The sequence below is a fragment of the Leptosomus discolor genome, chromosome 21, assembly GCF_034619465.1.
Source record: "Leptosomus discolor isolate bLepDis1 chromosome 21, bLepDis1.hap2, whole genome shotgun sequence".
In the NCBI taxonomy this organism is placed as follows: domain Eukaryota; kingdom Metazoa; phylum Chordata; class Aves; order Leptosomiformes; family Leptosomidae; genus Leptosomus; species Leptosomus discolor.
The window spans coordinates 9,191,242-9,206,824 of record NC_141411.1 but is presented as its reverse complement, the minus strand read 5'-3'; positions in this window follow the sequence as shown (position 1 = coordinate 9,206,824).

Below are 15,583 nucleotides of genomic sequence, written 5' to 3'. Positions count from 1 at the left end.
TTTTAAGTGAGAGCATACAGGACAGAGAGAGGAATTAAAAAAGGAGGGACAGGGTGCCAGAGGGAGGGAAAATGAGAAAGAGAAATTGCAATGCAGTGAGGCACAAGAAACACGGGAAAGCATTAAGAAATTGGGAGAGGGAGCCAGAAAATGGGACACCATGAACAAGAGAGGGATGGAGAGGGGGACAAGGGTGTAGAGAGGAGAGCTGAGAGATTGCACCAGAAAATAGGGACTGAGAGACAAATGGGAGAGATGGGGAGTGAGGCAGAAGGGACTGACGAGACAGAGGCAAAACAAGGGCCAGGGACAAATTCTAAAGCAACAGGGGAAAAGAAACATAGGCAAGAAATTAAAAATAGAAACAGGGAGCCAAATAGAAACACATGTAGAACAAATATTTCAAAAAGCGATGGAGTACGGGAAACACAGGCAAGAAATAACACATGGGGGCAGGGTGACAGATGGAAGAAGCAAAACTGAAGAAGTGGTTGGGTAGAGGACACAGAGGGAAGAATTAAGAACTAGAGACAGGGAGATGGACAGAGGGAAAAGCAGAAAGAATATTTTAAATGTGAAAGGGTACAAGAATTAAAAGAATAGGTATATGGACCTGCGTAAAGGGATGCAGGCAAAAATGTGAAAAACAACAGGAGACGAGAAACATAGGCAAGAAATTAAAATTAGGTCAGGGAGGGGGAGAGCAAGAGAGAGGTTGCAAGAAAATTTAAAAAGCGACTGGGTTCAAGAGACTTAAGTGAGAAGTTAAAAGACAGGAACGGAGAGGTAGAAACTTTCAAAAGCGATGGGGTACAAGAAACATGCAAGAAGGAAAAAACAGGAACAGAGAGCCCAGTAGAAGCAAACTGCCATGGGTTGACCTTGGCTGGCTGTTGAGTGCCCACCAAGGTGCTCCATCACTTCCTTTCCTCAACCAGAGGAAGAAAATACAACAAAAGCGCCAGTGGAAACCCACCACACTTCCCACAATCAACAGGGACCTGGATAAATGGAGGCAGGGAGAGAGGGAGACCTAGAAATGCCCTTTTCACAAGCAAAAGAAACTTTACAGCAAACTGAAGTCACATCCACTTCCTGTCACCCCAGTTTTGGCAGGAGAGCATAAAGCGCCTTTAATCCTCAGTAGTCCCAGAGTTTCAGGAGCTTGCCCAATGATTGCTGGAAAGTCAGTGTCATAGGGAAGACCAGAGCCCCATTGCTAGTCCCTGCTCTGACTGGTCTGCTAACATGAATGAAAAGAGACTCAAGCAACTAAAACAGTTCATAAAATAAAACCAACTTAGAAAGATGTCCAAAGAGGAACAAATCTGAAGTAAGGAAAATCCGACAGTGAAGCACTTATCATATGCAGCTGTAGTGCACAGTTGATTTTAAGGACTCCAGAATTAGGACTGCAGTGTGCTGTGTTGATCAGCATGCGACACACTGGCAAATCACATTGAGTGCACTAGAAATCTTTTTGCATGTGCACTTGCCTTTTGGTAATAATCATATTTCACACAATAAGTGCAAAGCCTTTGGTCTTTTGCACGTGCATTGATGTGGCTTGTGCTTGCTTTGGTACTGCACGCCTGTTTCTTGTGTCATGCTGAAGTACAGCAAAACACTCGAGTATCTTTTTTAAGAACAAAGCCAATCAGATGCAAATTTGGACACAGGCATATGCATCTTTTTGAGTCAGAGTTAAGCAGACGTGTATGCTTTTCAGTGATGCAGTTATTCCCTCTGCTTTGCCTGATGCCATGAAGCTGCCTGCTTAATCCAGCGCTTTTATAAACTGTATTTTTCAGCTCCACTTTGACACCACCAGTCATTATAATCTGTTTTAAACATGTATGCTGATTAATCCAAGGTGTCTTGTTTGCAGCAACCTAGAACTTTGAATCTTATTCTCTAACTTAATCTCCTCATTAATTTTGAGGCTTAATTTTGGAATACAAATGACAGTGAGCAGGAGTGAGCCATGGAAGATGCCAGGCACTGCTTGCTGGCATAGGAAATGGTCTCCCAGTGGAAGCCTTGAGCCATCTTGCAGGTTGCTGCTTAGACTCTGGTAGCCTGGTACCTGTCAGAGGAAGGGGAAAGAAGCACATCCTAACAGCTGGACATGTATCCTGGTGGTCTGTCATAGTCATCAAGATTCCAAGCCTAAACCTGGGAATGTGCCGAGAGCTGATGGGTTAAGCTGGTGGTTAGGATGGCATGCTGCCTTATGAATGGTGCCAGTGTTACAAGTACTTCTTTTATTATAGGAGTACTGAGAGTTCCCAGTTATGCTGGATGCTGCCCAGTAATTCATGGGGTAAAAAATAGTCCACGACCAAAACAGCTGACCACGATATTCAGCAAGACAGTCAATGGAAGGTGCTTTACTTGAGGGGATGTTATTAGCTGTATTCTGCATATAGGTGAACTGAGGTAGAGGAGGGATGAAAATTACTAGTGCAGGGAGGATGTCTCTGACAGAATGGTTGAAGCGATTCAGGCTACAGCATGAAGCAGTTATGCCTGTAGTTTTTGAAGTGTCTGGCCTGGCATAAAAAAATAGGAAAACTGCTGTCTTGAAAATGAATCCGAAAGAAACATTTCCCATCCTTAATCCATTACACCTCTACATCCAGTCTGTACACTGCATTTTGGACTCCTTTGGAACCAAATCTTGCGGGTGGTTGTTGTTAGTATGAAAGGATACTTTCTGTAATAAATTCCAAGACTGCTTCTTGCTGGAAAAGCCTGATGTGGCATCCTGTACACCACTGGCAAATCTCCTACTGACTTGGCCAGCAGGATCTCACCTGAGCCATTTTTACAAAGCACAGCATCTGGCATTGAGCAGAAGCTGGTTGATTGTTTTATTTTTTTAGCTAGTTTCCCAGTCCACTCTGGAAAAAGACCAGCCTATCAGAATCGGCAGAGGACAAGGGTATGTTAGGATGGGGCTTGGCAGAGAAAAAATGGGCAAAACATGCTGCCATGTGACCTACTTCTTGCCAGGAAAATTGATTCTCTCCCTTCCCAGAGCTCTCCCAGCTGGGATGCCAGGGAGAGGAATAGCAATGGTTTTGGCATATAAATTGCAGTGAGCACTAGGATAAGCTGAGGAAGGACTGGCATCATTTGAAGCGTGCACGTTTGTCAGAGGAATAGAAACCATAATGTTCCTCCATCGCAGATCCAATGCATCCTTGCTACAAAATTGGCTGGCTCATGAACAAACTGCCCCCGACAGCCGTAACCTCTTACTTGTCAGTACGAAATGCACACGCATGCCGCCATTCAGTTTAAACCTTAGAGAAATCTTTTGCTAAGGGCCGATTGCCAGAAGGGACAGAATTTGTGACATACTTGCTCTGGACTGAAACTCTTAAACAGTAAACACTCGTGCAGTAAACCTTTCTATGGGAGTCTTCTCTAAAAGAAGGCATTTTGCAGGTAATTGGGAAATGGAGAGTCAGCAAGAGGATGAGCAAATACCTGCTGCAAAAAAAAGCCTGCCACATTTTTCCTCTAAAAATTCCAAGTGTTCCCACGTGCTTGCCACCTGGCTGTCTGTGAAGGTCATCTGTTTGCAGGAAGACAACAGACTCTGTGGGAATCAGGTATGTGTTGGCTCCTCTCTGAGCTTCCCTATTTGCCAGTCCTTGTCAGACTACCATTTGCTGAGGTGAAATGTCAGTATCTGCAAAATTCAGTCACTAATGTTGCAGAAGTAGGAGCCCTGAACTGAGTCCTCTTTGAGGTCAGACACTGTGCTTCTGCTCTGCCCCAGCAATGGCAGGAAACCAATGACTCAATACTCTCAGGAGTTTCCTCACCAGAGGGAAGCAACACAGACTGACCTGTCAGTCTGTGCACAAAAAACAGAGACAGCTTTACTTTCAGCTTTTAGCTAGAGATAGTGCTTTCTTGCCAAGCGGAAAAGGTACAGTATGAGAAGTGGTTACACATCTGCAGGCAACACTAAATTTATTCTCACAGCCCAGTTTAAGAGTAAGTGGAGTGTAGATGGGATAGACCCAGGCATACTGAAACTCCAGGTGCTCATACAACACCACAAATCACACATATCCATTCCTCCTACTGCGTGCTCTTCAGTCCTTCATTTCAGCTTCTATTCTCACTTCTTTGCTCCTTAGTTGCTTTCAGTACAGAGACCCTGAGGATCCTGCTTTATTCTCACTCCTCTTTTGGCAGTGGCAGAAGAGAGCGGTAGTGGAGAGATATAGTCTTAGTCTCGTCACGAGCAGAATTTTGGCTGGCAGGAGTACGGAGGTTGCCAGTACCAGAACTGTCCAGCATCTTTCACAGCAAGCCCTTTAGACTCTTTTGATGGCAGAGAACAAGGCCTTCGATTACTTTACAGAATTTAAGGTATGTTTTTCAAGCTGTTGAGGAGAGAAGGGGGAAGGGAGAGGCAGACTTGACCTGGGAAGCAATGTACCATAGGAGATAAATGGCCCTGCTCCAGCCAGATAAAGCGCACAAGTAACTATGTGAGAAGAAAAGATAGAAAGAGACATGGAAATCATATGTGGCTGGGGCTGGTGACAGCATTGTTCTCTGACACCTTGCTGAAAGCAGCATTCCCACAGGGAAAACATTTTCCACCCCAGTGGGTACCTATGAGAGAATACAGCAGTTGTGTCTCACTGCCTTTCTGGAAGGAAAGCATCTCTTCTTAGATTTTTTTTTTTCCCTGTCAAAGCAGAGACAGCTTCCCTGCTGGCATTGATCCCTGCTGCCCTATTGGTTTATGAAGCTTTGCCAGCGTGAGAAGAGCTATGTCTGCCATTGGAAGTTACTGCGCAATAAGGTATGATACAAATTTGCTGTGCACTAATTAATCAGCATGCTTTGTGAAGAGTGAGACTGAGGAACTGATTCCATTCAAGGGTAGTCTTACTGCATGCCAAGAACCAGACTAGCCACACACTGCTGCCCAGTGAGAGTGGTCTTCTTCCTTTCCAGTCGCCACTCTCAGTGCCACTCTCAGTGCTACCAGTTCTTTCCTGCTCTGTCCGTTGCTGACTGAGCTTACTAGCCCAGAAGAGGGCAAATCCATTTCTTTTTTGCTTGGACTGGTTTTCTGTTGGGTTGAATGATTGAATTGCCTCATGAAGTGTTCTGATGAACCCAGAAATGGCATGACACAAACAGTGGGAGTGAGGATGGTAACAGGAGACTTGGCTTTCCGTCTTGGCCACAGTGTACCATTAGATTAGATCAACCATATCATCTCTCTTAACCCCATGAGTGTCTGTATAAGGAACAGGTGTAGCATATGCCGTATGCTGCACATTCATGACCTCCCTCACTCTGAATGAACTTCCTTTTAGATGGGAGTTCCTTCCTTCGAGAAGGGTGTGCTTTTCTGGTCAAATTGCAGAAGAGGATCTTTTTTTGATTACTCCTAGGTGCATTCACATTAAATTTCCGTCTTTTTCATTGTCTCCTCTGTGTTGTTGTGTACTTCAAAGGGGATGGAGGAGAAAGGCTGCTATATTGTGTCTGTTCTTCAAAGGGATAAGATCCATTATCCTTTTCTCACTTGTGTTGGCAACCAGCCAGAGTCTTAGTCTCCTGAAAACACGGGCACTGTATGCGAGTTTTATGCTGGTCCCTAAAGGCCAAGGGAGTGTGTCCTTTAGAAGACTGCTCTTAACAAATCCGTAAGCAGAGGAGTCTGACTTTGTGGACAGTAATAGGGGCATCAGCAGAGGTAAAGCTCTATCAGTAAATGATACTATAACCCAGGAGAACTTTCCACTTGCTCCAGAGTTTCTCAAGGCCTTGAACCTTAACATGCACTTTGCCAGTTTGAGCCCTAAAAGAGAAGGAAAAAAAAACTGGCCAGTTTTACGCCGGAACAGGAGAAGCGAGTTGCCTTGTGTGTGATGGCAGTAACCAATGAGGAAATGATCAGTATGTATCTTTTCACTGAAGAAAGAGGTTTTGCAGTCTTAGAGTATGGCTTTCCAAGTTGTCCCTGTCTTGCAGACCCATCTTTCCACCTCACATGGTCTCTCTTTCTCTTGCCTGAGAGCATTGCTCTAAGTTCCTCCTTAATTCAAAGGCATTTTGATGACCAAAAAGGACACGGAAGATGTATATGGGCAAGGAGCACTTGGAATCCTTGAATCAATGTATTGTGTCTCATTGTTTTCATTACTGTCTCAATTTTGCTTTTCCAATTGGGAAGGAAGAGACAGAATGGAAAGGTAAAAATAAAATGTGTGTTGGGAAAGGGAGCTGTTGATCCCATGGGTTACTCAGAGTGCACAGCTTTGCCCTAAACCTCATTGTTATCTGGGCCGCAGGCCAAATGTTTGGCTGAAAAAAATATGCATAGTTCCAAAACACTGTGTTAATTTATGTCCTCTATTACAATACCACTGAGTAAGAGCATAATTCTTTTTAGTAAACATCTGATAGCATGATAAATACAGTCATCTTTTCAGAGAAGCTACCCTAGCTCCGGCCGTGGTATTTATCAGAGCAAGCAAGAACAGCCAAACAATTTTGCATGTCTGGTTTTCTTCTTGAGCCTGTCTCCTCTTTAGGTCAAATCACATCTTACCCAGGAAGGTTTGGATGGATACCAAAAAATAACTCCTAATTTACCTTATGTAATGTCATTACCAAAATTCAGCATTTCTTAAAAACTGAAAGATGGAATCCAGGTTATGCTGTCTTTAGGTGTCTTTCCGCTCTTATACTTGCAATGCATTTAATCTCTCGAGCCTTACAGGCCTTTAGATGCAGCTGTCCAGGTGAAAAACAAGGGCAGTGACCCACGAGTTTTATAAAAACATGAAGGTAGAAGTTCTTAGTATGACAGTCCTTCGCTTCTTTCCTTCCCTTCAAAATATTTCAGAAGGGCAGAAACTATATTTGGCTTAAATTTTACTGAGGAGCTGCCTCCAAGTCCTATTTTCAAGCAATGAACGGATGTCCCTTCTTCACACAGGGTTGAAGTATAACGGTAGAATATCTCTCCTAGGTAGCAGAAAGACTGCTTTTTCTGCAGTCGAGTTTGCCAGATTGTTGCAGGTGACTGAAGAAAAGCTGGAGGTGATATCCCCTACCACTGAAACAGAAGAATCCTGAAGGGGACATCTGTCCACCACGTTTGATACCTACATGCTGATTCTCTTCTCATTCAGCTTTATACAGCCACAATTCCACTGAGCACATCGAATTAGTCTAGATTTACACCACAGATAAACAGAACCTGGATCAGATCTTTGGAACTAGACTGTTAACAGGCATAAGAACCCATGACTTTAAATCCTCTATATTACTGTGCTAAGCCTGTTTACCCTCTAGTTCAGTAGTCACAGTGAACGCAGTTGTAGTTTATGTCCTTAACAATTATGTTAGGAGGAGGAGGCAGCAAGATCTATGCTTCATCTCAGGACCAGCTTGCAGTAACCTGAGTAAATGGGAGTCATTAGAGTTACTCCAGTTTTAATTACAGTGGTGCACCTGCACAGAGAACGTGGCCCATGCTGGAAGGAACAAACTAGCTTTGCTCAAATCCTTTTGCAACTAAAGGGAAGAACCACGAGAAAATCACAGGCAATTGCTGTATGCAGCATTGCCACAGACTTCTTAGGGGGAGCTCCATGGAGGTATGCTAGCATCTGTGTGCGTAGAGCCCCTTTGAGAAAAGGCAGGCAGCTCAAGCATTTCTGGGTCCTATCCTATGAGAAGCCATGCGTCAGACTGTGTAACAGGGCCATGCATGTGTATGCCAATGCCTTGCAGCAGGGAACAGTCAATGGCTGCATCCAGAGACAGGATGCCTTTCAGTTGGGCTCCTTCAAATTAAAGACCTACTTAAACGGCACGCCTTCTCTGGCTACTCCTCAGCACAGATGCAGTTAGGCCGGTGTCCCTTCAACTACACTGGCCTTTGGGCAACAATGCTGAGCACATAACTCACTACAGGCCATCACTCCTCTCTCCTCGGTTGGCCTGGGCTGTAACTGTAGAAAGTAAACATCTTCCAGATGTTTACACCAAGTGAACATTTAGATCAGATCCAAAGTGTTAAAAAATTCCCTCAGTGATTTTGGAGTGAGACCCTCATTCAATGTAGCCGGTCCTTTGCGGCTTTACCACTTCATGTATATTTAAGAAGTGACCCATTAAATCTCCAAAGAAAGCACCCCCAATATATTCTTGTTCTGTCACCATTTGCCATTGAAATATATCTTTCAGCATACTCTTTAAATGCATTCTGGCAAAATGATACTATAGTTACGCGCGTATTTTTAACACCACAGTGCTATTAAAATACCATGAAAAGCAGTTTACTATGCAGTGGACGTAATCCGTGAACACTCAAGACTAAAAGAAAACTTTTTCTTTCCCAAATCTGAAGCTCAAATGCGCATGTTAAAGGGAACCTCTGGATCATTCAGAACTTGCCAACTAATAGTAGCTTATATTTATTTTTGGTGCATTTTATGCCAGTGATTGAGTAATCACCTGTTTTATCACGTTCCATATATGCTAGCAAATAATTCGAAACAATGTAAAGCCAAATGCTTGGATATAAATTTGCTTACTGTGTTTACAGGAGTGGGTTCAATTGTTTGGATGAAGTTTAATTTGGATGATCTTGTGGCCTGTTTGATGTGCCAAATTTTCACTCTCAAACCACAGGGAAAACAATTTAGACCTTAGCACTAGAAATTGAACTATTGTACTCTAGTATTTTTGTACTAGAGCACTGGGTTGGTGTCAGAGATTTGAACCACTGGGAAAAAAAAATTATGGCAATGGATCAGTGCAGATCTGCCAGAACAGCTACACAGGTTTTTACAAAAACACACACACACATATATAAAACCATTGGCATTGAGCTTTAGTGTGAAGTAAAGCTTGGAACATTTAATGGGTTATGTAATACGGTGTTATTTCCTGTCCCCATCAAATAAGACAGACTTCTTTCTTTGCTTTTCCTTTTACCATCTTATCAGGAATCTTAATAGACTTGCGGAAGCGTTTCTATTCTCTGCTTAGAAATGCAAATACAATGAACTTCCCTGGGCAATGCTGGAAAAATGATCATGCAACTGTTGTATACCCTAGCTGTTCTACTGGGCGCAGATTGGTTTTCAAAAGGATTGTTAATACTTGCACGAGTCACTCATAATGCTCTAATCCATAGTTCCTGTCCAGGACCAGGGAAGGCAGTGGACTTACAGAGAAGGCAAAATGGGCATCTTGTAGCCTGTTGTACATTATCACTCCTGGTGGGGCACTAGATGGAAAGAACTCAAACTTGTTTATGGGAGCCTGTGGTGAGCATGTTGGACTGGCATTTATCTAAAGAAAAACTCAAGACTCCTCTATACATAAATTGAGCATATTTTGTTCTGGACTGAAACATTTTTGTTCTTTTCTTAGTTTGGTGCCTGGCCATACCATTTTTCAATGACAGTTTTCCAAGCAGAACCTTGCCTTAAGAGGGCTAAACTAGCTATTTGAGAGAGGGGCTATGGAATGTAGTATGTTCCATGGATGCTGGTTTGCTTGTAGGGTAGATTAGATACTGTAGAAATGCCATAAGGCCCTTACAAGAAACATGTGATACTGCTACACAAATTGTTCAAACTATCACATTACTGTAGGCTGTTGTATTTGGACCATTGCTAACAGAATATTGACAGGGTTATCATAAGTCAGGTTTTCCTGGGTGTTTCCTCTTATCCTGCCAGGAGATTTTGCCAAATGAGGTTTTGAGGATTTTGTAGTTCTTGTCTAGGTTTCCCACATGCCAAATATCTTCAGTCAGGCTATCCTTCCTCTGGAAACCCTGGATGTAACCACTTATTCATCCTCCCCATGACATCCAGCCAAGCCGTGTTACCAGCTAATTTAGCTGGAACTTTGTGTTCTTTAAGGTTCTAAATCATGTCTGAAGGCATGCTAACTGGGACCTCTTTCTTGCTGAAAAAGAGCACCAGATACTGAGACAGAAAGAGGGAAGGACAGCTGAACATCAAATGCCTAGTGTGCCTTGGGCATCAAAACCTCTCAGGTAAAATTAAGCTCTGAGAATCTGTGTGTCATCTTTCCATCTTTGAATCATATCATTTGGTTTGGGTTTCACTTATGGTATTTACTTACAATACTATCTGTTTTGAGAGGCTTTTGAAGACTAATGTATTCCCATGCTTTGTCCAGCTGCAAGAGCTCAAAAGCAGGAGATTTCAAACAGGAACAGAAAGGGGGGTGTGGTTTTAGAGTACTGAAGTATGAAGCCAATTCCTCATCTGTGGCAGTGCAGACAGACAGAGAGAGTGAAAGTTGCACTTAAATTTGCTGCGAGGTTAGGAAGTATCTGAATTGTTTGTATCCTAACTTGTACTGTAAATTGTTCTAAATGCATGAATGAGAGGCAGTTTTAAATATACTAGGCTTTTATGATTATCCTGTGGTTGCTGAGTCTGGAAACAACAAAAGAATTTGATTTTCTTTGCTCTGATAGATCCTGCTGAGAGTGGGTTGAAACTTTTCTTTCGAAACACTTTTTGTCAGAAAACTGAACTTTCAACTAAATTAATATTCTGTGAAAAAATATAAGCTTTCCTTAGTAATTAAAAATATTATAAAAATGGAAATCTTTACCATAGGAGGAGGAATATTTTCCAAAGATTTACAGTATTAGTAGCATTAGCTGATAGCTGTGAGCTGTGAACTTTAATATTCACATATACACACACATATATATTATTATGAGGTAGGGTTGTATATGTTAAGAAATTACCTATGAGCAAGTGGTATTGACTTCCGTTACTTTTGCTGTAGGGTTTTACACATCCTGACTTAAACACTCTGCAACCTGGAGATGGGGTTAAAAGTCAAGGCAGAATGTCTCCAGCTTTCTCTGCTCATTCTAGATTTACAGGCTCAGCTATTAAGAGAACGATTGTTGACCACTGTTAAATGATGACTCTTTTTTGTAAGAAAGCACTCATTATCTTGTAAGACATTGGCATTTTTCTACAGCAGTGTTTCAATGCTGTAAAATAGATCCCACAAAAGAGCTCGAGGTAAGAGAAGGGGAGAGCAAGGAAAAGCAAGGATTACAGTGGTACTGGAAAAAAGGAAGGGATAAGTTGGTATGTAAAGTTATCGGTAGCTTAGATAAACGGGTTATTACATACAAATACACACACATACCCATGTCCACAGAGGAGCGTAAGCTTGTACATACAAAAATTATCAAATGCAAAAAGCTTTAAATGACAGTGTGCATCTTTGTCCTGCTTCACTGCTGGAGGGTTCTGACACAGACCTGCAGGGTTTATCTCTGTAGTGTTCTGGCAAACATCCAGGAGTCTAGGCATGCTTGTAAACATGTGTGTAAGTCAATGAGTTTTGCCTGTGAATGCAGTGTTCCTGACAGAAAGAGGCAATGATTCTGTAACATGGTAAATCCTGTATGGTACCAAAAAGCGCTGAACGTAAAGTGCTGAACACATATAGACTAACTGATGGTGTAAATTTGCTTAAAATATATTCCAGATTTCCTTTTCCTATGAGGCTTTATGCACGAGGTACTGCCTGGCACTGCACTAGGCAATAAAGAATAACCCATTGTGACTCTGGCTAATTTGACAGAAATGTGTATCTCATCCTCTATGCACACACACTGGATCTGCTGAGTGCTTTGGCAGCTTAGTATTAATGCCCATCAAATTGCAGCCCACAGGGGGAAACTCTTCAGCATATGGGTGAGCATGGTGGGTGTGGGTCCAAGTTTGTATGCGTGAAGGGACACGTCAGCCTTCAACTTGCATGTCTAAAGGTGCCTGCGTGTGCATTTCTGTCTCCGTTCTGCCAGAATCACTCTCCTCTCCCTTTGCCTCAGCGCTCCCCCCGGAAAAGATAAGCTGTGCTTGCTTTGGCATTGTCACGTAAGCAACCCTAGAAACAGCAAACACTCACCTCTCCTCTCCTCACTCTCTCTTTCCCGTTCCTCCCCGACACCCATCTCCGACTCCTTCCTCTCCCTTCCCCGCACTGGCGCGGCGACCCGCTTCAGGCCGTCCCCCTCCCGCGGCCCCGCCCACAGCCCACCGCGCCCGGCCCTCTCAGCCCCGGGCAGCTGTGAGCAAGCCCGTGCCACCGCCCCTACTCCCGCCCTCTTACGCCGTTGCCTCCTGAAATTACACCTCCTCCGCAGAAGGAGCACAGGCGCTCCGCTCTCGCGCGTGCGCCGTCTGTGCCCCCCCCCCCCCCCCCCCCCCTTCGCACCGAGAGCGCGGGCCGTGGTCCGCCGGCAATGGGGGCCGGCCAGCGCGGGGGCCGGGCTTAGAGCCGCCGGGTGGCAGAGGGCGCCCGCCGCGAGGGGGAGAGACGGCGGCGGGAGGGGAGGCGGCCGGGCGTCCGCCGCTAGCGGCTCCTGAGCCGCCCGACGGGCCGCGCCGCGCAGCCTGCGGCCCGCGGAGGCCGCGGCCGGCGAGATGGAGGATGCGCACAGCCGGGAGGCGCAGACTGTCTGCGAGGCCCTGGGCCGCTACGAGGACACGCTGCGGGGCACAGTCCGGGAGATCCACGGCGACATCCAGGTGTTCAAGCAAGGGGTGGGCCGGCAGGTAGAGGAGGTGCTGCGCCTCGCCAGCCCCCTGGCGCGCTCCGTCTCCGAGCTGCAGCAGGAGAACCGGCGCCTGCGGGCGCAGCTGGAGCGCCTGTCCCGGCAGGTGGAGGCCCTCGGCCGGTCGGCGGGGCTGCCGCAAGAGTGGGCGGATGAGGCGGCGGGGAGCTCTTCGGCGCAGAGTTCGGCCGGCGGCGGGTTCTCCAGCCATGCCAAGCTAACGGTCACTGGCCGGAGCCACGTAAGTGCTGGCCGCGGCCAGGGAGGCGGCGGGAGGGAGGGCCGAGAGGGAGCGTGAGCGGGTGTTTCGCGGGTGTTGCCAGGCGCTGCGCTGGCATGGGGGAGCGTTTAGGGACACGGGGCTCGTTTTTTGCAGTGCAGGGTCAACGGGCTTTTGGGAGGTGCTGTGATAAATGGTCTTGGCCCTGATACCGCCTGGAGCTGTTCCTGATTGTAGCACTGCTTGGTCAAACAGGGATCTTGGTTAGAGTGGTAGCAACCTATCAGTTCAGTGTGGTTAGAAGTAAGAAGAGAAGCGGCAGCTGTCTCAGCTATCAACATACATATGTATGCGAATATCTGTGTATCCTTTCTGGACTCGATTCAGGGGGATCTGTGTGCCAGCAATGCTGTTTGGCAGCTGGCAAGCTCACAAAGGAGAACAGCTCAGCATATAGCAGGGAGTAACATGTTTTCCTAAGACAGTGATTTAATATCCTGCAGTGAGACTGTTTTGTTGCACAACCACTGACCTGCACTGCTGCAGCTCATCCCCGAGAGGTGGGCCTCATGCAAGTTGTCATGGTTTCCATGACCTAAACTACCACAAACACGCACGTTCCCCCCAGCCTTGTTACTCAGTATATGGAAACCCTAGTTAGTGGAAAGCTCATCTGGAACCGAGATGTTTTGTGTAATACTTTTTCTATGTGTCCAGCTCTATGGAAAGAATTGGGAGCTCCTGTACAATCCTTGACACCAGGAGGTGGCAGCCAGGCAGTACACATGATTTAGTCGCATAAAACTGCAGTACTGGAGACTTGCTTTTCACAGATGATGGCCTATTTCATGTAATCTTCAGTAAGCCATGTGTTAGGGTGTCTTTAAGACTGTTGGAGCATGAAAAGCTGGTCTGTAGTCTGTCGAGGCTTTGGAGCTGGAAAAGAAAAGCTTGAAAATGAAATTCAGTCACTTAAATTGGTGGGAGCGAACAGAGTCTGTATTGTATTCCAACCCTTTTCATTCCTGCTGATTCAAGAATGGGGGCATAGGGCTTCCTACAGCTGGGCGAGTGAAAAGGTAAAGCTGCTGCTTGATGCATTGTTCCAACATAGTGGTGGCAACTGCTGCCTTTTCCCCCATGTGACAAAGGTGTTCAGTACACATGCAGCTTTCAGATCCGTTGCTTTTTGTTTCATGGAGCCATCCACGCTTGTTTGTATTGCAAGGAGCAGAAGTGAGCCAAGTGACATGGAAGGGACAAGGGGGTGTGGTCCCTCACACCATCTCACCTGTTCCATCACCACTGCCTACATTGTAGTGTGTACTTCACGTTCTGTGAAAAGTCTTGCATTGAGGTTATGGCAATATCTAGCTTCAGGTATTGGTCTGTGCTAAAGCACAGAGTGTGCTTTTGTTTGAATTGGAGCCTTCCCGCTTTGCTTTAAGGGTTCAGGGAAGATCATTTGAGTAATGGTAGTTCTTCAGTGCCCTTGCAACAATTTTCCCTGGACAGTTGCACAACTTCCCAAGTTAGCATAGCTGACCGAGAAGGAATTTCAGTACTGAGAACTACGGGAGACGCAGCTAGATCTACACACACCAAATACATGCAGTGAAAACATGATTTTGTGGGTAAGGCTCTGAGGTGGCTGTGCTCAAATGACTAAAGAGCAAGCCTTGGTCTAGTCACCCAGATTCTCTATAATGAAGAAAGTGTTCCCTCAGTTGCTTGTGATTTCTGGTTATGTGACCAAAGCACTTGAAACAGGGTACCGTATGTGTATGTTTTCAGATAAACGAGTACCTGTGATAAAATTAGTGACACTTACTAGCCTTAGTAAATACTTCTATAAGTATGAGATATGAGGAACCAATAATACTGACCTGGAAATAGCAGCGAATCAAGATATGCTATTTTGCTCTTAAAAAGATTTATTGGTTGAGTTCTTTTTTTACTGTGTGGTCAATGCAGTGTTTACCCCAACAAAACGCTGGGTTCTGTTGCTTTCAACTTTTCTAGCAAAATACTTGGGGTAAGAGTTAAGACTGTCTTGCAGATTGGATACTGGAGAGTCCGAGCATCTTCAGTGTTTGAACCATTATTTTCTAATATTGCTAGATTATTTTTCAAGGTAATTTGATTGAAAAAAGTAAAGCCAGGGAGTTCCAAACATAGCTCAGAAGTAAGGACACAAAGCTTTTAATTCTAATCTTCAGTCAGTCTCTGCTCTGCTGTCCTTGAATCTGGTATACCACAGTTTAAGTGCTGATTTAGATGTAATTTTAAATGGCTATTAGCCACTGTGATTTGCAGGTGAACCTTTCTGATATTTTGATACCGAACTTTAATTTGGCACTCTAACCAAGCCAGAATCTGACAGCTGCTTCTGCAAAGGTGGAAAATAGGGTGTTCAAAGAATTAACTTTAAAGTAGGATCCTGGAGCCATAGCTGCACTACTGAGGATTTATCCCTCACTGAGCAGTTTGTTGCTGTTTGTCATCCTTTGCAGTCACTGAGGTCTCTCTCCTACCTGCCTGTGATTATTAGAAAGGAAGATTTTGACCTTTTTTGTTGGTCAGATCTTGCATTTTGTCAGGAGCTTTATCACTTATGATCTTTCCGTGGTGTTTGTGGTTGAGCAAACAGGAAAGACTAAAAATACCGTAAGGGTGTTCTATTTTTATGCTGTCAGAAGAGTTTCTGTACAATGTGGACAGTCTGCTGG